General features: G+C 36.7%; 1 pseudogene; it reads right to left on the bottom strand.

The window, feature by feature from the left end:
- Positions 1-787: 787 nt before the first annotated feature.
- LOC102420213 lies at positions 788-1,593 on the bottom strand (annotated as a pseudogene).
- Between the last annotated feature and the right edge of the window lie 14,795 nt (positions 1,594-16,388).

Here is a 16,388-nt window from a genome sequence, read left to right as displayed (position 1 = left end):
ACCTGTGCAATTTGTGTCAACTGTAGCTTTATATTTCTGTATAACAAATTTAGGGGTGTAAAATAACACCAACTTATCAACTCACCATTTCCATGGGCCATGAGTCCAAAACTTATTGGCTGGTTTCCCTGTACAGGGCTTCATAAGTCTGAAATACCAGTACAGTGTTAGCCAGGTATATTTTCCTCTGGAGACTTGACTGAGGAAAGGTTTGTTTTCACATTCCTTTAGATTATTGACAAAATCCATTGCCAGTAGTTGTGACACTGATGTCCCAGTTTACTTTGCTGACGGTAGATTGGACACTACCCTTGGCACCTAGGACACTCAGGTTCTTGTTACATGGCCCTCTTCATAGGACCTCTCACACATCAAATATTTCTTGCCTGGAAGAACCCAGACCATTTTTTAAAACATTCTCTGCCAAGATTTCACATTCTCTGCCAATTAAAATCAGTCTTTACATTTCGCTACTGAGGTATCCACCTCAGCGTATCTCATAATAGCACCTTCTCCAGCAATCAGTGTTACCAGCATCCATATGGTGAGCCCATAGTCAGCCCCTTTGTTCCCTAAGTGAACCAACTAGATGTTAATACTGCAAAACCTCCTAACTCAAACTTATTGAAAAAAGAGTGAAACTTCTGCAAAGTGCACTTTAAGAAGAGGTACTTTTTGCTTATGAAAAGAAACCAGTGAGTCCTCTAAAAATAATAAAAGGGAGTATTTTATAGTCAAGCACATGATTTGGAGTGAAGAATTTGGATGTTGCTCTGCTGGCCCAAGCTGTTAATACTCTTCTTGTTCCTCCTGTGGGCCCCCTTCATCAGGTATCACAAAGCCCTCATCTGTGGCACAGAGAATGTCCACAGTCCTCTGCAATACAGGGTTGTTTTCCCCCTCGTTCTCCTGGCAAATCAATTTAAAGGCCCTTAGCTTTCCAAAGTAGAAACCTCTTTCTCCAAGTCTTTGAGGGTAAGTTTCAATACATTGATCTGCTGCATCAGTTCAGCTGCTTCGTCGTCCCCATTGCCCACACCAGGATTCTTTCGCACCACACCTGGGCCAGCCTTAGGGGTTTTACAGTAGTTCTGTGTGTCACAATGGGCCTCTGTGGAGCTGCACTGCTAGAGCTGAGAGGTTTCTTTGGTTTGTTCATAGCTGGAGCAACAAGGGAGGGAGCCACTGCAGTTTCTTGACCTTGTCTGGCAGCTATAGGGTCATAGTCTTTTCCATCATAGTTTGCATCAAAAAACTTCTTGAACCACTGAACGAATTCAAAATTGTCCCGAAACTTTCCTTTTACTAATCTGTCCACAGGAATAATTCTTTCAACACCCATCCTCTTAAAACCTGCTTGTAGTATTTTGAGGTTCTGGATGTATTCATGTTCTAGCTTTGCTTAAAATTGTACTTCCTTCAAGGCAATGGAGCCAGGGAACAGCATGTCCATAAACTGACAACAGGCAGCCCCTGAGCACATCTGTTCGACCTTTGTCAGATTCAACTGCAGGGACTCATTGATCCAGGCCAGCATGTCATGTCAACTTACGTTATAACTGGTGACTAGGTTGAAAATACGCTCACTGCCATCTTTGGCTCTGTGCAGAACCATGTCCACTGCCATGCCCGGCTCTGGTTCGGTCTTCCTCTCTTTCAAACCATCCCACTCTGCCTGCCCAAGCGATGACCTCACATGCCCCCCTGTTAACGCACCCACGTAAAGCACCCAGACCATTTTTAAGGATTCTTGTGATTAAATAAGATCCACCTTGATAATAACCCTATTTTAAATGATTTAGGATTTAAACTACCTCTGTCAAATCCCATTACAGCAGCATCTGTCTGATTAAATAAGTGGGAGAAGGTATGTTTACAACAGGAATGAGAATCTTGGGGGACATCTCATACTTTTTCTCCATGACATTGAAGTAAGTGAAACCATGATCACCTCCTGCTAATGAGAACAGAGGCTCAAATTAAGGCACCACTCATTAGTGGTTGAGCACTCCTCGTTTCATATTAATTATGTATTCTCAATATAGGCAATATTACCCTCAAAGGGGTGAAAATTGATTTGGATACAGGGGAGAAATCTTAGATATTACAATGGTTTGGAGTCCTCCAAAGCTCTACCTGACAAAATTTAATTCATTGGTATTTAATTTTTCTCATTAAATTAATTGAAATTTTTTTAATTCATTCATTGGATTTAATTAATGAATTGATTAATTTATATGGATATGGAATGTAATTTTTTTTCTCCTTTGCAGTCCAGTATAGAGAAAGGTTGAGTTACTCAACTTTTAAGGATTTCCCTGCATCTGCATTTTACACAAATTTCTATTCTCATTTCTGAAACTGTCATAGTAATCTCTGTAGCTTTTCTTCCTTTACAGTGAGAGAAAATTTACTTGCTGTCACCAGTAAAAAGTGCATTATAACTTAAACACACTTAAATATTGGTCAATTATCTTTATCATCACCTAAAACTTTTAATTGCATCCTCAATAGCGGTCTGATATAACTTTCGGATATATTAGATACATATTGGCTGCAAGTTGTCCAATAAACATAACGTCACTAATCATTAGATAAATGCAAATTAAAACCACAATGAGATATCACTCACACCTGTAAGAAAGGCTTTTATCAATAAATCAGCAAACAAGTGTTGCTGAGAATGTGGAGGAAAGGGAACCCTGGTACACTGCTGGTGGGAATGCAGATTGATGCAGCCACTGTGGAAATCAGTATGAAGTTACCTCAAATTAAAAATGGAACTGCATTATGCCCAGTGATTCCACTTCTGGGAATATATCTGAAGAAATCTAAAACACTAATTCAAAAGAATATATGCATTCCATGTGTTCATTGCAGCATTATTTACAATAGCCAATATTTGGAAGCAATCCAAATGTCCATCAGTAGATGAGTGGATAAAAAGCTGTGGTACATTTATTTGGTGGAATACTACTCAGCCGTAAAAAAGAAGGAAATCTTACACTTGCAACATCATGGATGAATCTGAAGTGTATTGTGCTAAATAAAATAAGTTATTCAGAAAAAAAACAAGTACCATATGATTTTACTTATGTGTGGAATCTAATGAACAAAATAAACTAATAATGTGGAGACAGGATCATGGATATAGAGAACAGACTGACAGCTGTCAGAGGGATGGTGTTGGGGGCTGGGTGAGCAGGGTGCTCATCTACTGATGGACACTTGGAATGTTTCATATCTTAGCTATGGTAAATAACACTGCTATAAACATATGGGGTGCATATATTCTTTCTGATTGGTGTTTTGAGTTTCTTAGAATATATTCTTAGAAGTGGGGTCACTGGTTCAAATGGGAGATCCATTTTTTAAATAATTTTTGAGGAAACTCCATACTCTTTACCACAGAGGCTACACCAGTCTACATTCCCACCAGTAGTGCATGAGGGTTCCTTTTTCTCCACATCCTCACCAAAACTTGTCATTTGTTGATGATAGCCATTTTGACAGGTGTGAGGTGATACCCCATTGTCTTTTTAAAAAACGGGCAAAGGACTTATATAGACATTTCTCCAAAGTGGACATACAGAAGGCCAAGAGACATATGAAAAAATGCTCAAAGTCATTGACTTCATATATTTTAATCTGGTGCCAGTTCTTGGTTTTATATGTATCTACCAATATTCATTCCTTTATCTTTGAGAGTAATTATAATTATAATGAAATTATATATATATATATATATATATATATATATATATATAATTTCATTATAATTATAATTATATATACACACACACACACTTTGAATAATTATAAAGGCAGAATTTATTAAAATACATTTCATTTTTCAAATTGAACTATCAGCTGTTAAAGGGTGTATAAATTTTTTGGGACATGGGTCCTTAAAAGTTCAAGAAAAATCACAGCATTACTGGGATTGTGAATGTAATGCTTTTTATTTTTTCTATTCTATTATTCTTTGATTCCATTCTAATGGATTTTTATTTTTAATTAGAGTTTGCATTCAATATTATTCTGTACTAGAGGCCTGGTGCATGAAAATTCATACACTGGAGAGGGGGAGTCCCTCAGCCCAGCCTGCCCCTTCTCACAGTCCGGGAGCCCTCAAGGGTGGGAGGCAACCTACCGATCAGGGGAAGGCAATGCTCCCATCACACCTCTGCTGCTGCCACTGCCAGCAGTGCAAGCCTCAGCCAGCCCTGGTTACCTGAGCCTCGGGCTGGACCTGCGTGGCTGGGCAGCCATCATCCGAGGCTTGCCTGCGCCTCGGGCCAGCCCTGGGCAGCTGGGCAGCTGCCATCTGAGGTTTGTCTGTGCCTCGGCTGGCCCTGTTTGCCTGAGCCTCAGTCAGTGGGAGGTGCAGGCGGACCTGAGGCCTCCTGTGGGGCTAAAGGGACTGGGTGCCGCCATCTTGTGGCTGTGGGCACCGCCATCTTATGAGGGTGTGACAGTCAATTAGCATATTCCCTCTTTATTATATAGGATTAGTTTCAGATGTACAGTAAAGTGGTTAGAAAATCATGTACTTTACAGAGTGGTTCCCCTGTAGCTTTAAGTACCTATTCTACTGGATTTTATGCCACATTTTTGTCCTTTATGGAAAAGGCTATGATTGTTAAATCACAATTTCACAACTTGGGTGACCTTATTACTTTTGAAGTCTTAGTTTTTGCATCTGAAAAATGGGATAATGATAATATTACTTGCATTTAAGAGGGCTTTTATAAATATTTAATGAGATGACATACATAAAGTACTGGTCACAATGCCTAGCATGTAGAAAATATCCAATAAATGTTAACTGTTGCTACTGCTGGTAGTAGTAGTAATAGTAGTAGTGGTGGTAGTAGTAGTAGTAGTACTAGACCATTGTAAGCTGTGCACCTCTTCTTCCCTGTATGGGCTATGTATAGTTATGTGTATTCAGATATAGAAAGGTAGGCAATGAAAACTTCCTTATACCCTGTTCATTGATAGGGTATGTAGAAGGCAGAAGATAATCATATTTTAATTGTTCCATAACAGGTCAGAGGCACATTTTCTCTTATTTTTCCTTACAATGACTCAATAGGACCAAATTTACTAAAAATGTAATGTGATAAGAGAACACCAGCTTCTCCTACTAATTTATTTTCACTTCATATTTCACCTGGAAGGTTGAAGCTAAAATTACTTTGTGGATGTAGTGTCTGAGCAAACCTAATATTAAGTGAGCACAATACATGGCCTTCTGCCAGATTTCCAGGGTATATATCAAATAGGAAGAAATGCACCTCCCTTCTGTAGCCAATGAAAAATTATTTTTAATAGGATGAAGGTGAGAAATTCTCAAAACTACTGCTGTGTCTTAAGTTTTTGATGCTGACAGTCTTGAATTAATACAGTAAGAAACAGAATATGAATAGCTTTATTGAGTACATCCTATTAAACTAAATATTTACATAGGACAAATCCATTTCTTTCTGTCTTTTTTCAGGTAATAACATATTAGGTATGTGTAAAATCTAGTGTAGATTCTAGGTGACGTCTGATCCTTGGGTGCAAGCCCTATGTAGGAGGGAAGCGACAGAAGATGGCATACACACTGTTTTGAGGTCATATGAGGAAAGAGTTGTTATTGGACAGTCAGGGTGTGAGTGAGTGGTAGGAAAGGGGGAAGGATGTGAAGGCACAGAAGAAAAAGTAGATGAGAAGCCCAACAGAGCTATCGTTTTCTATTCCAGGGTAGGTAAATATGAGGGGGAAATGTCAGTTAAAGCACTTCCTACAGAAATACAATAATGTTTTAGCAAATCTATGTGTTTACCCACCCCAATGAGAAGCAAATTGAGCTGGGGGCAGACAGAATGCTGACCAGACAAAATATAGGTACTGCTGAAGGGGTTCTGATGGGCCGGCAATTTTGCTTTTCTGATATTCTTCATTCTGGGAAAGGTAAACGGAAGTCTAGGCCCTGCTTTGGACTTAGAGGGTTTTGGATAAGATAGGGGTACATGTATCCTAGCAAGAGCATTGAAATATTTTTTTAAAGAAAAGCAATCCTGTCTGTATCTTAGCACCCTGTAAGACTTCAAAAACGTATTTGCTTTCCTGAATTGCTCCACTGAAAATTAACTCAACCAGTTTATAAGAAGATAAACCTTATTCCAAGGGAGGTCTATAGCCATTCGTTTATAAATACTGTATATATGTGAATTAATGAAGGGAAAAAAAGAGCACCTCTTTTGGTGTTATATTTCTTTCAGTGGCTTTCCATGTATTAATTAAATATATTTTTAACATTTTTTTACTCAGTTGAAAAATTACATATATAAATCCTGAGTTTGGAATTGCACAAACATGTATAGCTACTGGTTTAAGCTTATAAAAACACCAAACAAAACAAGATACAACTTGGCAGACAGCCATGGTTAAACTTATTGTAACTGAATTTGAGGGGGATGGAGGTAGGAATCCATTTCACACAGAAAAAAAATAATTTTACTCTAGTTATATAGAAGGGTTTCCATAATAATATAAATTATTTTCCATGTCATACAGAAAGGGCACATTATTCTTAATCTCATACAACAAGAAGGGAACTCGATACATTTTTTGAGAGAACATTACTTTAATGTAGGTATTTACTATTCATAAGAAATTATAGCCCTCTCATTATTTAGTGATAATTTTGGAGGCTCTTTGTTGTTTTGGATTCTGGGACATCTCCAAATATATTTGTATTAATTGACTTTTTGTTAATTTCTGTGACAATTGGGAAACAGCCAGTCCTATCATAAAAAGCTTACTGGCCAGGTTGAATTTTGGAAGGAGAAAAAAAAGGAAGGTTTGCCTAAGTTTCTAGGTGGATAGAAGTGGGAACATCAAGTTTCTGGATTATAACTTGGTAATAGGTTACAACATTTCATATTCATTCATCTTGGCTGAATCACCAACATCCAGTTTTCTTTTCAATGTGATTTGCTGAAGCAATCCAACTTCTTATCCTTATCTATTATGATGCAAGGTATATGATCTAAATGCCCTAAGCATATCTGAATAAAGAGAGCCAATGTTTGCTTTTGTGTGGGGTGGGGTAGAAAAGGAGGTGTCAGGGAGAAAAGACTGACTGAAAAAAAATATCCAAATGATCATGGACAAATTCTCCTGCATTTATTCTAGACCTCTTCAAAATAAGGTAACCAACCTTTTTCAAAATTCTATCAGGTATTGTCCAGTCACACAAGGAAAAGATGCAGTATAATTACTTTCAAGCCCTTACGGAAAAGGGGGTTGGGGTTAGAGGTTGGAAATTTCCCCGAAATAAATTTGCATTCCAAATAACAAAGGCAAATACACATGGCAAACCTGAAGCTTGTTAAGCTACCAAAAATTATTAGGTTCAATTGTGTAATCTCACCTAAGGATCTCCTTACTGACAGAAGTTTTGCATCATTGATCTCAGGAAACTAAATGTCAGTAGCTCCCACTGTTTCCTTCCTGAGAAGTTTATTTCTTGATTGTGTCATTTCTCTTGCCTTAACTATTTTCTACATTCTCTCCTCTAGTCTAGGTCTTAGTTTCCACATCAAGTTCAACCTTATTCCCCTGTTCCCCAATAAATTCCCAGAAGCTGGTTTATAGTGAATGGTCAGCACTCCAGCATCCCTAAACTCATCGCCTTGCCACTTAGTCTGTAGCATTGTCTGGTGTTTTCCTTTCATATGAATGCTGTTCCTTTTGTATGAAACAAGTCAGTCATTGCCAGTAAGTAGCACAATAGCATGTTTCAGTTTCCCACATATGCCAGACTTTTTCTGAACTCTCAGCCTCTGATTATACTGTTACTACTCTCTGGAATATATTTGCCTATAAAAATTTCTTCTCATCCTTCAGGACATAGTTCAGCTGTCACCTTCTATGGGAAGCCTTGCCTGACCCAAACTTAATCCCATAAGGCAGTGGTTCTCAACCTTGGCTGCACATTAGAATCACCTGGGAATCTTTTTAAAATCCTGATTTCTGGGCCTCATCCTCCAGAAATTCTGTTTCTTTGTTATGGGGTGGGGACACAACAGAGGGAAAGTGGGGTGGTGGGTAGGTGTACAATTTGATCTGAAGCATATTTTGAGTACTGATATATGCATTTAAACCAGAAGTCCATCTTCTGGCTATAACATGGATGCTAGAGTATTTTTCCATTACTAATTTCTGTCGACTGTTTTGCTATAAAATATACATTATTACAAAAACACTAAAGATCAAATAAAATAGCCAAGGATGCCACTTAGGAAGTAGCTCTCTTAGTTTTCTGTATCCTCTTTCCAAATCTAAGAGTTCACAACTCTTATGTATGAATAACTCTACTTGAGGGTATACATAATCATATGAAACCCTTTGAAGGAATGAATAATTGAAAACAAATTCTATAACCAAGCCAAGCATATGTCTCCATAAAGTATTCCAACAGTAAATGCTTTAAAAAGAAATTATTCACTTCTTCTTTTGAGGTATAAGAAACAGATAAAAATCTACTTTTTCTTTTTATTCCTGGGCATAAATGATTTACAAAAATGCTTAGATGCCCTGGTCAGTGTTGCTAAGTGGATAGAGCATCAGCCCATGCACAAAATGGTCAAGGGTTTGATTCCTGATCAAAGGCACATACCTGGGTTTTGGGTTTGCTGCCAACCCCAGTTGGGGCACATGTGGGAGGAAACCAATTGATGTGCCTCTTTGATCTCTTCTCTCTCTCTCTCTCTCTCTCTCTCTCTCTCTCTCTCTCTCTCTCTCCCCCCCTTGCCCTCTCTTCTGCCCTCTCTTCCAATCTCACTAAAAATTCAATGGAATAAATATCCTCTAGTGAGGATTAGCAACAAAAAATGTTCAGAAACTTTTACAATTCTTTGACAAGCCAATTTCAGAGATTCAGAGTTTAGTGGATCTATTTTTTTTTTAAAAAAAAATACTTGATATGAAAACATAAAGCTATTGCTTTGTCTTTTCCATCTTAAACATAGAGATCTTTTGCGTGAAGGCATTTTTTTTTTAAAAAGTTACCAGGATACTTTCTTTACCATATACTGGAAATGTTAAATGATATTTACACTTGAAAACAACTGGTTCAATAAGAGTAGTGAAAGTGAACATTTTTTTCTTGTTCCCAATCTTAGAATGAAAGTCTAAATACAATGGAAGCTACTTGTAGATTTTTGGAGATGATTTTCATCAAATCAAGACTTTCTATTTTTATGATAATTTTTATCATGCATGAGTGTTGAATTTTGTCAAATGCTCCTGAACATATGGATATGATTATTTTTCTTTAGCTTGTTGATATGGTGAATTACATTGATTGACTTTCAAATATTGAACCAGCCTTGCATCCCTGGAAAAAACTCCAAATGTGTATTTGCTAAATTCTTTTTATGTATTGTTAAATTCCATTTGCTAACATTTTGTTAAGGATTTTTTTTACCTCTAATTCATGATAAATATTTATCAGACATATCAGATATTTGTTTTGACACTGTCTTTGATTTTTGTATTATCATAACACAAGCGTCATAAAATGGATTGAAAAATGTTTCCTCTTTTTCTATTTTCTGGAAGAAATTGTGTAGTATTGGTGTTAATTCTTTTCATAAATATCTGGTGTAATTCTCTTGGAAAACCATCTTGGCTTGGAGATTTATCTTTTTCAATTAAAAATTCAATTTGTTATTGTTATAAGGATATGCAAATTATGCTTTCATACTGGTTATGTTGTGGTAGTGTGTGTTTTTCAGAGAATTGGTTCATTCACTAAAGAATATATATAGATGGTAAATAAGCACATGAAAAAATGTTCACCATCATTAGCCAATAGTGAAACACAAAGTAAAACCACACTTATCAGATTCACACTTATCAGATTCTTGTACTGATAAAAATGTTCCATATCTTGATTATATCAATGTCTATATTCTGATTGTGATATTGTGCTATAATTTTGCAAGATTACCATTGGGCCGAGACCGGTTTGGCTCAGTGGATAGAGCGTCGGCCTGCGGACGGAGGGGTCCCGGGTTCGATTCCGGTCAAGGGCATGTACCTGGGTTGCGGGCACATCCCCAGTGGGAGATGTGCGGGAGGCAGCTGGTCGATGTTTCTCTCTCATCGATGTTCCTAACTCTCTGTCTCTCTCCCTTCCTCTCTGTAAAAAAATCAATAAAATATATTAAAAAAAAAAAAAAGAGATTACCATTGGGTAAGGGTACAAGTAACTCTCTGTATTGTTTCTTATAAATGTATATAAAATCTTCAATTACATTAAAATAAAAAGTGTTTTTTAAAAAAGTAATGATAAAACTGACTCATACTAAATTTGTTTATACACATCCAACAAATTGTTGGCTACTCTGATGGAGCCATGTGAAATAAATAATCCAATAGAAGTAAGACCTTAGAATTGAATAAACTATTAGGGTTATGTTATATTGCTTATAATTACTTAATCATTTAGACATAAAAACTTACATTAACTGGGTGACAACTGATTAGTAACTATAAGAAATTCATTGTAATAAAATATACAATGATATTTATTATGACTTAAATTAGTGATATTAGATATTATTTATCATTTATAACAACAGATCAGTTCATGTGGACATTTAGGGGACTTAAGACATTTAAGTACTACTTTATTGTATTCACAAATGAATGACAATGCTACATCTAAAATATTTCAATATGGATTCCCATGTACCAGCGAATCTCAAATACTAGGTAGCAATGACTCCCAGAAGACAGTCTTAATGAGCTAAGAAAATAAATGGGATGAGCAATCAGAGATGCATAGAACTAGCCCTAGCTTAACTATGGACACACTTATAGATCCCATAATCTGGACTGATCTGTTAAAGCCTTTTTTCCCACTTAAGGACTTTTGGTGGATACTAATAAAAATAAACTTATGTAGATATTAATAATTTTCAAGCTAGAAAAAAAATGGAGCTAAGCAACAATACATGCTTGGCCAATATACAGAAAACTTTCTCCTCTACAGAAATCTATGACTTTCATGCAATTACTTATATATCTAAAATGCATATACTCCTCCACTCCATTTTTTCACCATTAGGGAGCCATTGAAGCAGACAAAAAAGTTAGATTGACTTTGATAGCTGTCTGCAGAACAGATTTTTGTAGAAAATTATATGTCTTTTCTTTTGCATCTGGGAATTGTGAAAGATTGATAGACTTGGCTAAATTTTTTAGCATATCCACCAAAAATGCAAATGGGATATATATTTCATGCAGCTCTTTCTAAAAGCAACTTTTTTGTTCTTCTATCACCTTGTTTCATTAGGAATAATCATGTCCTGCCCTAACCGGTTTGGCTCAGTGGATAGAGTGTTGGCCTGCAGACTGAAGGGTCCCAGGTTCGATTCTGGTCAAGGGCATGTACCTTGGTTGTGGGCACATCTCCAATAGGGGGTGTGCAGGAGGCAGCTGATCGATGTTTCTCTCTCATTGATGTTTCTAACTCTCTATTCCTCTCCCATCCTCTCTGTAAAAAAATCAATAAAATATATATTTTTTAAAAAGAATAATCATGTCCTTTATAGCACCAATTGTTTCTCAAGCTATATCTATGTGTTCAAAATAACCAGAATATGGTGAAGCCAAGCAAAGACTCTGCCCATCTGAGGGATTAGTGGGACATCACTGCTGGATTAATATAACTATAGATATTTATATTGATTATGAGAACAGCTGCAAAGGATTCATCTGCTTGGGTGGCTACATGTAAGCTATGCCTGTCATACCAAATTCTGAATAAAAGTTGACAACTTTGAAAAATATTCAGACGCTTTGTCTCTGCAATACCAGCATTTCAAAATTCAGAAACTCCTAAGCACTTATAAGTCAGTTTAGTTCAGTGATCCATATTAATATGAAGGAAAAGCAGTGTCCCAATTTGGTTGTTCAGAGGATTTAAACACACTACCCTATTGTGGGTACACACAAGATTACTTTAAGAGGATTAGCAGTTAAACAATAACCAGCAAGGAAGGAAGCTATTTATCTCCACATAGGGGCCAATGTGTGACAGAAGAGCAGAACACTCTGCATTTCTCCCAGATGGAAAGCCTACCTGCAGAATAAATATAAGATTTTTGCTCCCAATAGCCTTAAATATGAACTCCATGCCTTTACCACAGAGGTTCCACTCTCAGATGCCAGTTAAAATAGACTAGGGCCGAAGCCGGTTTGGCTCAGTGGATAGAGCGTCAGCCTGCGGACTCAGGGGTCCTGGGTTCGATTCCGGTCAAGGGCATGTACCTGGGTTGCGGGCACATCCCCAGTGGAGATGTGCAGGAGGCAGCTGATCGATGTTCTCTCTCATCAATGTTTCTAACTCTCTATCTCTCTCCCTTCTCTCTGTAAAAAATCAATAAAATATATTTTTTTAAAAAATAGACTAGGGCAAGATAATTTGAAGATATTGTTAGAAATAGAAGGTAGCCCATTCCTCTGGTGGTGGTGGTGGTGGTGGTGGTGGTGGTGTGTGTGTGTGTGTGTGTGTGTGTGTGAATCATCTGACACACTTAGGAATAGCTTCATTGATTTTTGAATGGATCTCAGTGTATTGTGGATGACTTGGTCTGACAAAAGAATGGCTGGGTCCAGTTCAGTTAGATGTAGCCAGGAACCTAGAAATGTCTGCTCTTACCATTCATGTAGCTCTCTTCTTAAGAATAGAATGACAGACAACAAATATTTTAATGGTAAACTATTATCACAAAAGAAATATCTTATTTTCCATTAGTCATAATGAAATCCAAACTCTTTTCCGTAACTTATGGACCCTATATAATCTAGCCTCTGCCCACCTCTCCAGCTTCATTTTCTGTCACCACCACCACCTCACCGCAAACCCCTCCATCCACTCACATTTACCAAGAAGCCCATCCTGATTCATAATAAATTTCTCCTATATAATTTTAATCTTTCCCTTTGGTAATGTTACCATACTTGTTTAATGTCTTTATCTTCCAATACATTTTAACTTCTTTAAGAACATAAATAATGTCTCAATTACCACTGTCTCTTTAGCACCTTGCACAGAGAATGGCACATAGTAACCCCTTGGTAAATACTTATTAAAATCTAGAATAAATAAATAAATCCATGGGTGAGTAGAATTAGGTTCTGTTTTATTTTGAGAGCAAACAAAAATGTAGGATGACAAACCATCCTGGTTTGCCTGAAATTGAAGGGGAATCTCAGAGAACGTGGATCTTTCAGTTTTAAAATTGGGGCCAGTTCAGGTAAACTGGGATGAGTTGGTCACCATAGATGTGACCCTTTCTTAGAGAGGGTAGAAATGTTGAACAGGCAGCAGATATTTGTAGACATCTTTTTAAATGAATATTGCTGATTACTTACCCACAAAAAACTAAGCTAAACAACCAGAAAATAAAATATATATTATTTTCTCCTCAACTGCAGAAATTTTAAGGCCTTAGTTTTCCAAGTAGTTACAAATAAAGCAATCATTCCTTCTTAATCTCAGGCAAATAACAATAAATATTTGTGACCAATGAATTTTGGCATAAATTCCTGAACTTGGATAATAGATTTCAGGTTTTCTTATTTCTGTACTCTCATGAAAATGCATTCTTGCTTCTTCTGCTCAAATCATGATAGGAAATTTTCCTTGAAGCATTCAGAAATACATCAAAACTGAATTCACTTGACAGTTGAATCATAAAATAAGAAACTCGATGTTTCACAAAATGACCTCATTGGTGGATATTGTGTATCACCACAAAATGTATTTTAGTGCACTTGTTTAGCTACCTTGGTTGCTCTCAAAGACTTCTCAAATACCTTCTCTTTAAACCAATTTCCCTTTTTGTAACGTAACCCCTCAAAAACAAAAGCAGAAAAATGGTTTTTAAATGTTATCTGTTCTTTAAATGTTGTATCTTCCAGTATTTCCTCTTACCCTCTGTAAATTTAGGCAACTTGAACTACGAAGAGTGTTTATCTCAGGACACAAGGACAAAGAAGTCATTTCTTAGTTTCTGAATTTCAAAAGCAAGACATTGGGCCTTGGCTGTTTGGCTCAGTGGATAGAGCATCGGCCCTCAGACTGAAGGGTTCTGGGTTAAAAGGATTCTGGGTTTAATTCAAGTCAAGGGCATGTACTTTGGTTGCAGGTTCCCTGGCCCTGGTTGGGATGCATGCAGGAGGCAACCAATCAGTGTTTCTGTCTCTCCCTCTCCCTTCCACTCTCTCTGAAAATCAATGGAATAATATCCTCAGGTGAGGATCAACAACAACAAAAAGAAAGACATTGGCTTAAAAAATATATGGGAAGACATATGTTCATCCACCTGCCCACCTATCAAGTCAAAAGTTGAAGTTCAAAGAAAGCTTAGACTAGAAACCAACAGGTTAATAGAAAAGTCTCAAGGCTTTGAGAATCAATAGGACTAAAATAGCCATGAAGTCAGGATGGAGGAGGGTAGATAGAGAGGGTTGAGGATGTGTCAGTCCATACCAGTGTTTAGAGTACAACAATGGGGAGCAGATGCACACCTCACCCTTAATCACTTGGCCCAAAATAATTTCCCCAAACACAGGTGAAGAAAATGGGGAACCAAAATTAACTACATGTTTTTTAATAGAGAGTTAAAGAAAATTGAAGAATGCTCACCTGATTTTGTGGAATTGAGACTATCTTCTGTTAAAATCCAAATGAGGAAATTTTTAAAAATTGTTAGATCAAAAAAGCATATAAGCAAGTGATCCAAGAGTTTCTCACTCTTCTCTGATGGCAAATTTTAAGAATGATTTTAGATAAGTGTTTTTCTTAAGTTTTAAATTTTCAAAAGAAGGTGGAAACAAGGGCAGTCTCCATCATATTTTATGTCCTTTTTAAACTTGAATTCATGACTTAGCTATTTGCAAATAATGTGGCAGCTTGGTAGTTGCAAAAAAGCAAATGCTTATATTAACTACAAATTTGTTTGAGTCAACTGTAAGAATTACTAATTTAGATTTTAAAATCTGTTCTGCAAATTTGTCTAACAAAAGCTTAGACTTCTATAAGATAAGATGCTTCTGATTTCAAAATTCTTTATTCCCAGGCTTTCTGCTTTGCCTAGGGATGGTTTGTGACTCACCAATTATTCTGCAGCAACTATCACATTTAAATGTTAACGTAAACTTAGGTAAGATGCAAATAATTAAAATTTCTTTGTTTTAGGCATCAGTTTCAGAAGTCACCTTGTCCACCTCCTTAATAGGGTGCAGTGGAATCCCTGGGGTTGTGGTTCCAGGTGCATATCATAACTCAAATTAGAAAAAAAAGTGTTGCTTTGCTCTAAGCTCCTTGGTGAATGTGTAAGGTTTTGTGTAGAGAGCTACTTTGAGAATGACCAAGGATACTGGAATCAATATCAACCTCTGGCCACTAAAACAATTTAAATACCACCCCTTTCCCCCTAACCTCTAAGCTAGCCTTCTCTTTTAGTTAAATAAACTCAACCCAAACATTTGTCAAAATGATTGCTATGCTTTTACAACCCAAAGAGGCATTTTTGTCTCCTTGTATTTATAGTAGGACTTGTATTTAGAACTAAGCTGCATTATTAACTGTTCTTAATTCAGCTTAAATTGTCTCTCTTTCAAGTGCTATCAATTAATACTTAACTAGCTCTAAGGGTAGCATCCTTACAGTGTAATAATTAGACTGTTTTTAGAACTCAGTGATATTTCTGTGAAAAAAAACATGCCTGATTCATAGCTTGCTATATAGTTGGCTCAACAAGGGTACCTGAAGGAATTGGCTGGTTCTCCTTCAGGAAGAATGGTGGCAGAAATTTCCCTAGAGGCCAGCCCCTTTAACAAAAACAAAACAAAGCAAAACAAAACAAAAAGCCAAGTTGTGGCTAACTAGAATTATTTGATGAATAAAACTCAGTAACCAGTGGTTATCAGTGGCTAAGAGGGTTGAAGGAAATAGGGAGTTGTTTTTCCATAGCTATAAAGATTCAGTTATGCAGGATCAATAAATTCTAGAGATCTGTTGGACAATATTGTGTCTATGGTGAATAATATGGGATTGTGCACTTCAAAATTTTGGTGGATGGGTCTCACAGATTATTTTCCACTGGCAATTTATTTATTTTACAGATTTATTGAGATAATTGACATGTAATATTGTGTAAGTTTAAGGTGTCTAATGTGATGATTTGGTATACAAATATATTGCAAAATTATTAACATAATAATGTTAGTTAACATATCTGTCACTTTATATACAATTTTCTCTCTCTCTCTCTCTCTCTCTCTCTCTCTCTCTCTCTCTCTCTGGCAGGGGG

Source organism: Myotis lucifugus, unplaced genomic scaffold, assembly GCF_000147115.1.
Source record: "Myotis lucifugus unplaced genomic scaffold, Myoluc2.0 scaffold_40, whole genome shotgun sequence".
In the NCBI taxonomy this organism is placed as follows: domain Eukaryota; kingdom Metazoa; phylum Chordata; class Mammalia; order Chiroptera; family Vespertilionidae; genus Myotis; species Myotis lucifugus.
The sequence above is the reverse complement of the archived record's forward strand: the minus strand, read 5'-3'. Positions and strand labels throughout refer to the sequence as shown.